This window comes from Callorhinchus milii, unplaced genomic scaffold (assembly GCF_018977255.1).
Source record: "Callorhinchus milii isolate IMCB2004 unplaced genomic scaffold, IMCB_Cmil_1.0 Scaffold4, whole genome shotgun sequence".
Taxonomy (NCBI): Eukaryota; Metazoa; Chordata; class Chondrichthyes; order Chimaeriformes; family Callorhinchidae; genus Callorhinchus; species Callorhinchus milii.
The window spans coordinates 47,117,663-47,130,449 of NW_024704745.1; the positions used below are offsets into that span (position 1 = coordinate 47,117,663).

The 12,787-nt window shown below is 42.2% G+C and overlaps 1 protein-coding gene across 1 annotated transcript in view; it reads left to right on the plus strand.

The window, feature by feature from the left end:
- Positions 1-4,695: 4,695 nt before the first annotated feature.
- nalcn (sodium leak channel, non-selective) overlaps positions 4,696-12,787 on the plus strand; it is a 211,259-nt gene continuing 203,167 nt past the window's right edge. The window contains exon 1 of the mRNA XM_007887033.2: positions 4,696-4,779. The gene's annotated coding sequence lies outside the window, so the exon portion shown is untranslated. The remainder of the gene's footprint in view (positions 4,780-12,787) is intronic.

Below are 12,787 nucleotides of genomic sequence, written 5' to 3' on the forward strand. Positions count from 1 at the left end.
TTGATATAGCGCTTTTCACGTCGGGAGGACGTCCCAAAGCGCTTCACAGAACACACTGTAAAGTGAATTGACTGTATATTTGTGGGCGAACGCGGCAGCCAATTGCGCACAGCAATGTCCCACAAACAGTCGTAGATTGAAAATGACCAATTTATTATTGTTTTTTGTTTTGGAGGGATTATTATTAGGCTCTGTGTGGAGTAAGGAAACTTGCCCAAGGTTTCGCCCTGCCTGGAATTGAACTCAGGTCTCTCGCTTGTGAGGCAAGTGCTCTAACTAGTAAGCTACAGGACTCCACTTACCATCTCAATCAAATTGTGACAGTTTCCTAAATTTTCAGGATGATTCAGTGAGTGTAAATGTTGTAATATAACTCGATCCAAATCAAGAGTGTCAGTAGCTTCTTTTTTTGTCAATCCAAACACTTATAAATCCACCACTCTAAACGATACACTTTATTTTACTTACAGTGTCCTGGATTAAATTAAAATCTTGTCCACCTAAGATTTGAAACTCTTGAGTTATAATAATAATAATAATAATCCTTGCATTTGATATAGTGCTTTTCAAATCTTCTAGACGTCCTAAAGCGCTTCACAGAATATACTGTAAAGTGAATTGGCTGTATATTTGTGGACGAACGTGGCAGCCAATTGCACACAGCAGTGTCCTACAAACAGTCATGGATTGAAAATGACCAATTTTATTATTGTTTTTTGTTTTTTGGAGGGCTTATTATTAGGCGTGTGGAGTAAGGAAACTTGCCTAAGGTTTCGCCCTGCCTGGAATTGAACTCAGGTCTCTCGCTTGCAAAGCGAGTGCTCTAACCACTGAGCTACAGGACTCCACAGAAGTTGAGTACTTTGTCCAATAGTTTGGGAGATGCTCCTTGGTTAAAAATAATTGGATTACTCTCTCCAATTGAATTTGTTTAATGGTTATTTTTAATCAACCAATGGCAACACTTTACCCACCACATTAAATTCATGTTGTGAAATGCAAACTAGCATTGTTGTTGACAAATTCTACTTTTACCCTTGATGCCCAAATGGAAATTGCATGGCATTAGGGGAACATTTCTGTTATTATGTCCTTAGCTTCCATCTTATCTCTTCATGTTCTTCTTCATGTTATTGGATTTTTGATTTATTTGAAAATTTTCTCTAAGATTTATTTTGTACAAGTAAAACTAGTCACCTTAATAATCCTTGTATTGTATATCATACCTTGATTGTTAAAATGTCTCTAGCCTTTACACAGGTTTTACTGTCAAGTATAGTGACGGTATTCTTGTATAGTGACTGTATTCTTGTATTCTTCTTCAATTCTTGATCAATTTATCTGAACGATTGTTGGCCAAGACATTAAGAGAAACTCCAGGTGTGCAAATGAATTTAGTAAAATAAGTTTTAAAAAAATTAAATTCTCATTGTAAGCATATGCAGCAGTTCAACTGTGAGCACCCAATTAAATGTCTTTTTTTAAACAAAAATGTTTTTTTATTCTAAAAGAGGACTGTTTTGAAACCTACTATTGGAACTTGAGATGACATTGAAATATATCATGGTTTGATTTTATGCCATGCCAAAAGGAATTTTCTCTTAAAAATGCTGCTCTACACGAAAAGATGTAATGCACAATAAATATGGTCAGGCACTTTTTTTTGTATATAGGCACTGTATAAGCCTCATGAACCAGTTAGCATCAGGCAATTACAGGTATGCTATCATTACATTTTAAAACCAAAAATAAGAACTCAAACTTAGTAATGATAATTCTTTAAAAATTAACAGAAGTTAACAAACTGAGGTCAGGTGATTTCTTTTTAATTAAGTAGAAGCTCAGTCACAATGTTGATAAGTGATTTATTTTTAATTACTATATTAAACTGTATGAAATATTACTTTTTTAAAATTGATAAAGATTTTAATCGTAGCAAACTTAATTAAGGAAGCAAAATTAGAGAGATTAAAATAATACTTAAATAATACACAGAACATTTTATCAAGTAAAAGGGTATAGAATAATTGCAATGTGAATGTCAAGAATGTTCTTTCTTCAACACAAAGACTACCTTTCAAAACAATTTGAAATTAATTATTGTGAGCAGTTATTTCAAAACAGTAAAATTTCCTCACACTGGAGCAGTGCAATATTGTTTTGTAGACATTTAACTATTGTGATACCACATTTTGTGAGACCACTGTAGACCATGATGTACATTAAAGGCAATCACTGCACACTATCACTAACCTCATTATTTATATTACAGAATAATTATACAGCACCCAGGCAAAGCCTTTACATGCCATATTTTTTGCCGTTAGCACCAGTGTCACCTTTTACTATTCATCTCCATAACCTAGTCCGAATGTTATTTGCACAAATTGCATTCATTGAAATGTAATAATAATATAGTCATCCTTGCATTTGATATAGCGCTTTATCACATTGTCGAGGTGTCTTAAAGAAATTCAGGGGATATACTATAAAGTGGTTTTGAACGTGTATTTTGTGGGCAGTTTGTTCACAACAATGTCACACAAACAGCAATGGAGTGAGTGACCAATTTTATTTTAGAGATTATAGAGTGGAGTCCTGTAGCTCAGTGGTTAGAGCTCTCGCCTTGCAGCCGAGAGACTTGGGTTCGGTTCCCAGCAGGGCGAAACCTTGGGCAGCTTTCCTTACTCCACATGCCTGATAATAATCCCTCAATAAAAAATAAACAAAATAGTAATTTGGTCACTCAATCTGCAACTGTTTGTGTGCTGCTGCTGTGCGCAATTGGCTGCCGTGTTTCACCCACAAATATATGGTCAATTCACTTTACAGTATATTCTGTGAAGCACTTTGAGACATCTAGAAGACATGAAAAGAGCTATATCAAATGTAAAGATTATTATTATTATAAACTCAAGGGAATACAGACCTACGAGTGTCACTCAAGCAAGTGATTGGTTGTCAATTGGGTCCTTGAATGAAGTTTAGTGAGTGTGTGTGCTCTAGAAAATTACCAAACTACTTTGACAGATCTTTGGCAATGAAAGATCTAAATCAAGTCAATTTTCTGTGGAGGTCTTGGTAGTCTGATAGTTGAGCCAGGCAGGTCTACAATATTACAAAGCACTGTTATTGACCAATTAGTTTGTCTGGCTCATTAGCAGGTTTAGTCACTGCAAGCTGGGATTCCCAGTGAGCTCCTCTTAATCCTGCCAGCCAAAGCTCTAATGCATAAGGTGGGGAATTTTTCAATGTTTGCATTTGTACCTCAATCCATAAACCTCCCCAAACCTCATCTCTTGCCATCAGCACTTAAGTTCACTGAAATTTTATGAGCAGGATGCATTCCTCAGACGGGTTTCCGTGTTTAGTATGAGACAGTGTGAGACAGCAGAGGTTGTTCTTTCAGGACCACATTGAGGACAGTGTGAGAGAGGAGAGGTTGTTGTTTCAGGACCACATTGAGGACAGTGTGAGAGAGGAGAGGTTGTTGTTTCAGGACCACATTGAGGACAGTGTGAGAGAGGAGAGGTTGTTGTTTCACGACCACATTGAGGACAGTGTGAGAGAGGAGAGGTTGTTGTTTCACGACCACATTGAGGACAGTGTGAGAGAGGAGAGGTTGTTGTTTCACGACCACATTGAGGACAGTGTGAGAGAGGAGAGGTTGTTGTTTCACGACCACATTGAGGACAGTGTGAGAGAGGAGAGGTTGTTGTTTCACGACCACATTGAGGACAGTGTGAGAGAGGAGAGGTTGTTGTTTCACGACCACATTGAGGACAGTGTGAGAGAGGAGAGGTTGTTGTTTCACGACCACATTGAGGACAGTGTGAGAGAGGAGAGGTTGTTGTTTCACGACCACATTGAGGACAGTGTGAGAGAGGAGAGGTTGTTGTTTCACGACCACATTGAGGACAGTGTGAGAGAGGAGAGGTTGTTGTTTCACGACCACATTGAGGACAGTGTGAGAGAGGAGAGGTTGTTGTTTCACGACCACGCTAAGAACAGTGGTCCTCTGCAGTATAAGTGAGCAGAGGATGACCGACTGTTTCAGGACCTCACTGAGGACAGAGTGAGAGAGCAGCAGAGGATATGGCTGTTTCAGGACCTCACTGAGGACAGTGTGAGAGAGCAGCAGAGGATATGGCCATTTCAGGACCACATTGAGGACAGTGTGAGAGAGCAGCAGAGGATATGGCGGTTTCAGGACCTCACTGAGGACAGTGTGAGAGAGCAGCAGAGGATATGGCCATTTCAGGACCTCACTGAGGACAGTGTGAGAGAGCAGCAGAGGATATGGCGGTTTCAGGACCTCACTGAGGACAGTGTGAGAGAGCAGCAGAGGATATGGCCATTTCAGGACCACATTGAGGACAGTGTGAGAGAGCAGCAGAGGATATGGCGGTTTCAGGACCTCACTGAGGACAGTGTGAGAGAGCAGCAGAGGATATGGCCATTTCAGGACCTCACTGAGGACAGTGTGAGAGAGCAGCAGAGGATATGGCCATTTCAGGACCTCACTGAGGACAGTGTGAGAGAGCGGCAGAGGATATGGCCATTTCAGGACCTCACTGAGGACAGCTCCAGGTGCGGCTCCCGCGACACGTCACGCTGCACCTGCTCTTACGTCACCGGAAGTCACGCCTCCGCTCTGAGTGACGCGCTGCACTTCCGGCGCCGCCATCCGCTGACACAGCCGCTTGGAAACGGCGAAGATTTTTTTCCCCTCCGCAGCCTCCGGTCCACAGCCCCCAGACACCTGCCGGGAGCCGGCGGGTGAGTAGTGCTGCCGCCGTGTTGTGTCGTGTTGTGTTTAGAGCCCGTCTCACGGCTGTCGCTGTCTGCTGGAGCCGCAGCAGCAACTCGAGTTGTAACCCCAGACCCTTATACAACAACAACAACAACAACAACTTGCACTTATGTATCGCCCTCCACGCAGGGTAGCGTCTCAGAGCGCTTTGCAGTGGCGGAGCCTGAACTCCGAGCCGGGTGTGTGGGGGTGGGGTGGGGGGGGTGCGAGGGACGGGCAGGAGGCCGGTGCCAGTTGAGCGGAGGCGCCGGGTGGTGGATTGGGGAGTGAGGAGGTCGGAGAGGTAGGGAGCTGCCAGAGAGTGAAGGGATTCAAACACGAGTGTGAGCGCCTTGAAGTCAATCTGTTCGGTGATGGGGAGCCAGTGGAGCCTGGCCAGAACTGGTGAGTTTGGTCCGGGTCAGTATGCAGGCGGCAGAATTCTGAATGAGCTGGATTTTTCGAATAGTGGACCTGGGGAGACCGAAGAGGAGTGTGTTGGAGTAATCTGGGTGGGAGGCATGCACGAGGGTTTGGGCTGCATTTGGGGTAAGGGATGGTTGGAGGCGGGCAATGTGTTGGAGGCGGAAGAAGATGGTCCTGGTCAGGGACCTGATGTGGAGGAGGAAGGGCAGCTGGGGGTCGAACCGGACGCCTAGATTGCACATTGGTTCGGTGAGTGTGAGGGAGAGCCCTGGGAGGTTGAGGAGTTCAGATCTGCCGGAGTGAAGACATTGATGGGAGCCAAGGAGTATGGTATCCAATCGGGTTTCCGTGCCGCACACAGCCCAGAAATAGCCCTGGTCAAAGTGACAAATGACATTCTGTCCATCTGCGACCAGTGCTCCCTCTGCCTCCTCATCCTCCTTGACCTCTCTGCTGCTTTCAACACTGTCGACCACTCTATCCTCATCCACCGCCTCTCCTCTCACCTCAACCTCCATGGCGCTGTTCTTGACTTGTTCAGATCGAACCTCTCATAACGTCTGTACTTCATCTCCACAAACGGTTTCGCCTCTAGCCCCCGGACTGTCTCGTGGGCATTCCTCAGGGCTCTGTCCTTGGTCCCCTCCTCTTCAACATCTATATGCTCCCTCTGACATCATCCGCAGACATGGGGTCAACTTCCACACGTATGTGGATGACACCCAACTCTAACCCTCTGCCTCCACCCTTGACTGCAGGACCACTGCTATGCTGACAGAATGTCTGGCAGACATCAAATCCTGGATGAGAGCTAACTTTCTTCAGTTGAACGTCAACAAGACCGACGTTGACTGCCAAGACCGCCAATCTCCTGATTGTCTCCCGTCAGCGCCTCCTCACCTCAGGCACTGACAGCATCACCATCCATGGTTGCACACTCCACCTTGCTAAGCCAGTCCGGAACCTTGGGGTCTTGTTTGACCCTCAACTATCCTTTCTACCCCATATCTGTGCCAGAACCCGCTCTGCCTTTCCCACCTACGCAACGTCACCCGGCTGTCACTGTCTCACACCGCAGGCCGCCGAAACCCTCATTATGTCGAGGCTCGACTGTGCAAACTCATTGCTTGTCGAACTCCCCAACTCCTCCCTTCACAGGCTGCAGATCATCCAGAACTCTGCAGCCCATGTCCTCTTCCGCATTAGGCTCCGCGACCCTATAATCTCCATCCTTGCCCAACTCCGCTGGTTTCCCATCACACAGAGGATACAGTTAAAGATTCTGGTCCTCACCTTCAAAGCCCTCCATGGTCTTACTCCCCCCTACCTCTCGGACCTCCTAACCCCCTACCATCCTGTTCGCTCCCTCCGCTCAGTGAGCTCCGACCTGCTTCACGACCCCCGCTTGCTTGCCCCACTATTGGCAGGTGGGCCCTCACCCTCTGGAACTCCATCTCGCAGTCCCTCCGTCTCTCCCCCTCCCTTGCCACCTTCAAGACCCATCTCAAGACCCTCCTCTTCGACCGTGCTTTCAATCTCCCTGCTTAACCCCTGCCCTCCACCCTCCCCCACCCCGACCCCCAGCTCGGGTCCAAAACTCTATCTGTCCAGCGCCTTGGGACGTCCTCCCGACGTGAAAGGCACTATACAAATGGAATTTTGTTGATGTTGCTGTTAAAGAGGCCCAAGGATGTAGCCCTGGGGTACCCCGCAGGTGACCCGGCAGGAGCAGAAGGAGAAACCGTTTGCCGAGATAAAGTAGAGACAGTTGGTTATAGCAGAGATCTATAGCCTGTTACACTGGTGCCCCAGCCCCCCGCCTGCCACCAGCCCCTGCGTGCCACCTCCCCTAAGCGCCCCGTCTGGTATTCCATGCTGCGTCTAATAGCAATTGCAAGTATTACACATAATAATAATAATCCTTGCATTTGATATAGCGCCTAATCACATCTTCTAGACATCTCAAAGCACTTCACAGAATATACTGTAAAGTGAATTGACTTTTGTGGGCAAAATGCAGCAGCAATTGCGCACAGCCGTGTCCCAAAGACAGTCGTGGATTGAGTGACCATATTACTTTTTAAACAAATTTTTAAGGGATTATTATCCCGGAAAAGCGATCCGCCAATCGACTAACAACATTGATTACATTTGTCTACAAAAGACAGTCTCTACACTTTATAGTAAAATACCATGAAACCCTTTTACACCTCTTCTCGACACAAAGCTTGCCTAATCAAATATTATTAAATGCACTTAATGCTATATGTACACTCAATATTATATGTGCTTTTAATATGTTGAACGTCAAATCACAGTGAATGCTGATTTAAAAAAATGTATCTTAAAAACTCAGATTTGAGGGTTTGTTGCCACGGATAAAACTTTGAATTATCGCAGAAAGGGCAGGTGGTGAATGAGAGGGAAAGGTTTTATTCTTCAAAATAAATTGCACCACTTTCTTAAATCTGATACCATTTTCTGATAATTTTTCTAAATGATTTTCTTCCCCTATTATGTAACTATTTCTGTACTCCATTTGCAGGTTCAATAAATGTAAGGTTTGTTTTTGATCTAAATACAGTCATTTTTTCCTTGAAATAAAATCCATAGCGGTGGATCATATCAGTTGTACCCATATGACAATGTATTGCTGGTTAATTTACAAGTGTAAAACGGAAATAGATTCCCAGCACCATATGTTCAAGTGAGCTGTTTCCATTTCACACTTGTAAATTCAAACTACAAATGCATAATTTGAATGTGATGTTCTTCTCACTACATGTTTATGTATCCCTACCCCAACTTAAATACAAACATAACTGAAATGAACAGAATTAAATTGACAACCAATTACTATATTTATTGGATGTTTGTCAACACGTATCCTATAAGTACATTGCTCATTGTTTCTAAAGCAATTCTACAAAAAAAGAACTGATTGATTCTCAAGGTTTCTGGAACTGTTCTAGCATGACTTCTTGATTCTGCCTAGCTTTATTTTAGTTGTCCATCTTGTCTGAGTTTGAAAGCAAATATTTCCAGATGAAAGATCATTTGTTTTAATAAAGTTACTCGCCACCAGAAATTCTCAAATGAAGGAAATGTTTCCTACTAGTTTCTCCAGCATTTATTGCCTAATTAAATACAATAGAACTCCATAGAGACAAGGTTTTCAAATGCAATCTCTTTACCTTCCTCACATCTATTTTTCTGTTTCCTGTGGTTTGATGCATTTACAACAATATTTTCAAAGAGTCAAAATTTAATGTCTGGTAGAGATGGTAGACATGTCTTCATTACCCACAATGACATTGCAGTTCTGAAATCTGAAATGTATTTTGTTTTGTCAATGACATTGTTCCCAAACCAACTATTTTGGTTTGGTGGAGTCCTGTAGCTCAGTGGTTAGAGCACTCGCTTTGCAAGCGAGAGACCTGAGTTCAATTCCAGGCAGGGCGAAACCTTGGGCAAGTTTCCTTACTCCACACGCCTAATAATAATCCCTCCAAAAAAACAAAACAATAATAAATTGGTCATTTTCAATCCATGACTGTTCGTGGGACATTGCTGTGCGCAATTGGCTGCCGCGTTCGCCCGCAAATATACAGTCAATTCACTTTACAGTATATTCTGTGAAGCGCTTTGGGATGTCTAGAAGACGTGAAAAGCGCTATATCAAATGCAAGGATTATTATTATTATATTATTATTATTATTTTCTGGAAAAATATTATTTTTGTATTTAGATATTTAAAAACCTGAGATGAATGTAAGATAAAATCTAAGACATCAAAAAAGATGCTTCACCCTTTGAAGTATCAGTACCCCAATATACATGTTGAAACAAGAGCTCTCTAGGAAGTCAATTACATAAAAATGAAGAGTAGGTTATGCTGACCATTCGAAATTCCCACGTTGCTCTTTTATTTTGCCCCATTATTGTCTTCCTAAATAATCCATCTTGCATAATTTTGTTCAATCTTGAATTTCTAACCTGTTATCTTTAGCAGTGTTCCCACTTTGCCAGAAAATGTGTTTCAAAGAAGGAGGATAAATACAAACAGCCTCACAAAGCTCAACCAGTGGAATCTCTTGTTCAGAAATTAATACTTCAAGTCGTTGATGTCTCAAAGTGCTTCACAGTGGATTGACTGTGCATTTTGTGGCTGATTATTAAATGTTTTTTTTGTGTTTTGCATAGTCAATAGAAAAGAAATTGCATGTGGTTCTCAGGTTTACTTCACGTTACAGAGCTTCCAGAATTTGGAAAAAAAGCAAGTAGGTTCTTCTGAATATCTTTTTTTAACGAATCTACGGAAACCTTTGCTTCAACGTTGAGGCGTGGAGTCATGTAGCATATTGTTTGGCACGCTTGCCTCACAAACCAGAGGAGCCGGGTTTGATTCCCAGTCAGGGGGAAACTTAGGCAAGATTCCTTACTCTATATGTCTCTGTTTACCTAGCAGTAAGTTGCAACCTGGTTGTTAGTCGATGAACGGATTGCTTTCCGGGGGTAATACTCCCTTCAAATAAATATATAGAATAATTTGGTCACTCAATCAACAACTGTTTGTGGGACACTACTGTGCATAATTGGCTGCCACGTTTCACCCACAAAATATACAGTCAATTCACTTTACAGTATATTCTGTGAAGTGCTTTGCGACTTCTCAATGATGTGATAAGGCGCTATATCAAATGCAAGGATTATTATGATTCCTACAGTTCTATATCTTAAAATTATTTTTAACATTCAGGAATTCACTGTTGGAATAAACACCAAATAGTTATTATTTTTGATTGTATTACAGATTGCTTTACAGAAGTGAAGATTTTTTTAATTTAAAGGGAGGATCTGTGCAATTTTATCAAATCATTTTATCAAAAGTACTACCACAGCAACTTGCATTATATAGTGTCCTTCACTCTGGGTAGCGTCACAGAGCACTTAACTAGTCGATGAATGATGTGCCATAGTTTGCAAAAGTGCTGGAAGCTGTTTGCCATTTTCAATGTCATTAGTGTATACAGTACAAGGTGAAGAATTGGAATTGTTCACTAAGCAATAACCTTACAATCATATTAAATCCGCATTGTCAGATCAGCATTGTAAATGGTATAAAATCTATTAACTATTGCTCAATTATTGACTAAGATACTAAATTTGTTTTGATTGAAACTTTGGATTGAAACCATCCCTAAAGAGGAAGTTCAGTCAGTCTTGTACAGGTGACAACTGTATGGAGGGAGATATTTGTGGTTCTTAAGGTGTTTGTAGGTGTATTGAATTGCTTTACTGATCAAAGAAGATAATATAATCGTAATTCTAGTATTTTTACTTTCTTCCTGTCCCACATTTTGTCTCCTCTAGAAATAAACAAAAATATATTGAGCATTGCACCACTATAATAAACTATAATTCTCTATTTTCCTTCACCTGTTTTCCTATAGCTCTTCATCTGAGATTAGAAGTTTTTGTAATTTAAAGATGCATCACTTAGCTGAAAGGGAAATACAACCAAATGGAAATATCAAATAAAAATAGAACCTTTATTGTGTGCATTTAGAATATTGGTAAATATGGTTTATTTTGTTTAAAAATCCATTCTGTGACTAATACTGTTTATCTGCTCAGTATTTTTTTAATACATTCAGATCAGACTATTTACTGATAGATTCTGACATTTCCAAGCTTGTGCTGGAGGAACTCATCTTAAACTCCATTGTTTACCGCATGGCGGCTGCCTCGTCATATTGTACATTGGTGTTAATCCCTTATATCCAATTGGGATCAATACTGATCATTTCTGCATTATCTATTATTGATAACTGATAACTTAAATAGTCATTTGCTCAAGTAGCTTGAACTTGGCATAATTTTAAAATCTGATGTTTTTCCACATTGTTCACTCAAATCAGCTTAACATTCATTGCCCTCCTTTTTTAACATCATTCATCGTTTAATGAATCATGTTCTAAGATTTTTTTGTTTGCTGTCATTTTAGAAAAAGTAGACCATTGTACTATGGATCATCAATAAATTGCTGTTGTTCCCCGATTGCCTTTTTGTACTGTACTTTATTTAAGTACCCCATTATTATTTAAGTGCCCCTCGACTCTGCAAAAAGAGCACTGTATAAATGCAAGTTGTTCTTAATGTCAGTTGAATTTGAATAAGGTTTGTTCTTGTTGTCACTATATGTTACGATTTTGTTTTTTATCTCCATGATTATTTGGTTGAAACCAGCTTAATTATTGCACTTTGCTGTTGACCTTCTTAACCAAAAAAATGACCCTAGGGTAGGATGAATTAATGAGTGGTTTAAGTAAACAGTACATGGAGGAAGGAATTGAATCAATTAGTAAGTTGTACAGGAACGTATAGAGGAATGAAGATCTGCATATAATGGTAAACAAAGTTGTTGCACAAAGTAAAATACAGGAATTGTATTGGGGGGCGGATGGTGGGAGGGAGGTAAGTGGGGTCTCCTTAGAGCTGAACTGACTCCAAATTCACATGTTTGCCAATGGAATGCCGGAATCGAACCTTCCCCCTGTGGCTAATCGGTAGCCCGGTTTCTGAGCCAGGTAGGTGGGCAGTACTTCAGGGGAGTACTGATGATAACAGAGCAAACCTGGTTCATCGGCAGACTTGGAAAGGCAAACAAGTCATTGAGGGCAAGGAATCATCCCATTCAGCTCCTGTTAACCCTGCAAGCCAAAGCCTTAATGGGTATCCTAGCTGGACAAGCGACAGGAAAGCTTACCAGAGAGTGCTCGCAATGGCAAGCTATCTGGTTTTAGCTGGATAGACTCCAGTAGTACTCCCAAAACACATTCTGTAGTCCACAAGCTTGGTCTCTTGTCAATCTGCGCCTAATACTTTCTGGTATTAGTGGTCCTGGAGTCGAGGGTGGAGGCAGAGAGATAGAGTTGGGTGTCATCTGCATACATGTGGAAGTTGACCCAATGTAGGACTGGAGGAGAAGCCAACAAAGTGGAGCCGGTGTGAGAGGTAGGATCTGAACCAATCAAGGACAGAAACATGAAGGTTGAGGTGGGAGGAGAGGCGGTGGAGGAGGATGTAGTGGTCAATCGTATCAAAAGCAGCAGAGACGTCAAGGCGGATGAGGAGACAGAGGTAGCCTTGGTCACAGATGAACAAAATGTAATTTGTCACTTTGACCAAGACTGTTTTTCTGTGCTGTGGGCAACACGGAAACCCGATTGGAGGGTTCGTGTAGGGAGTGGTGTGAGAAGGAGAGGGGTAGGGATGTGGTTCAGGGAGCAGGTTGTGGGTTTCATGTGGGTTATTAATGGTGGTGAGAGAGGATGAGGAGACAGGTTTAAAGTGTGAAGAGAGGGATGTTTAGGGGCTGGAATGTGGAATGTGATGGGGAGGGATTAGCAGTTAGCAGGAAGGGCAGAGGAGGCTGAGCAGATCCCCTCGATTTTAGTTTTGAGGAAGTCCAGCATCTCCTCGTAGTTGGAGTTGAAGGAGAGGATGGGTGAAGTGTGAGAGAGTGGGTGGAGGAGCCGGTTGGTGGTTGAGAAGGAGACTGGGGTT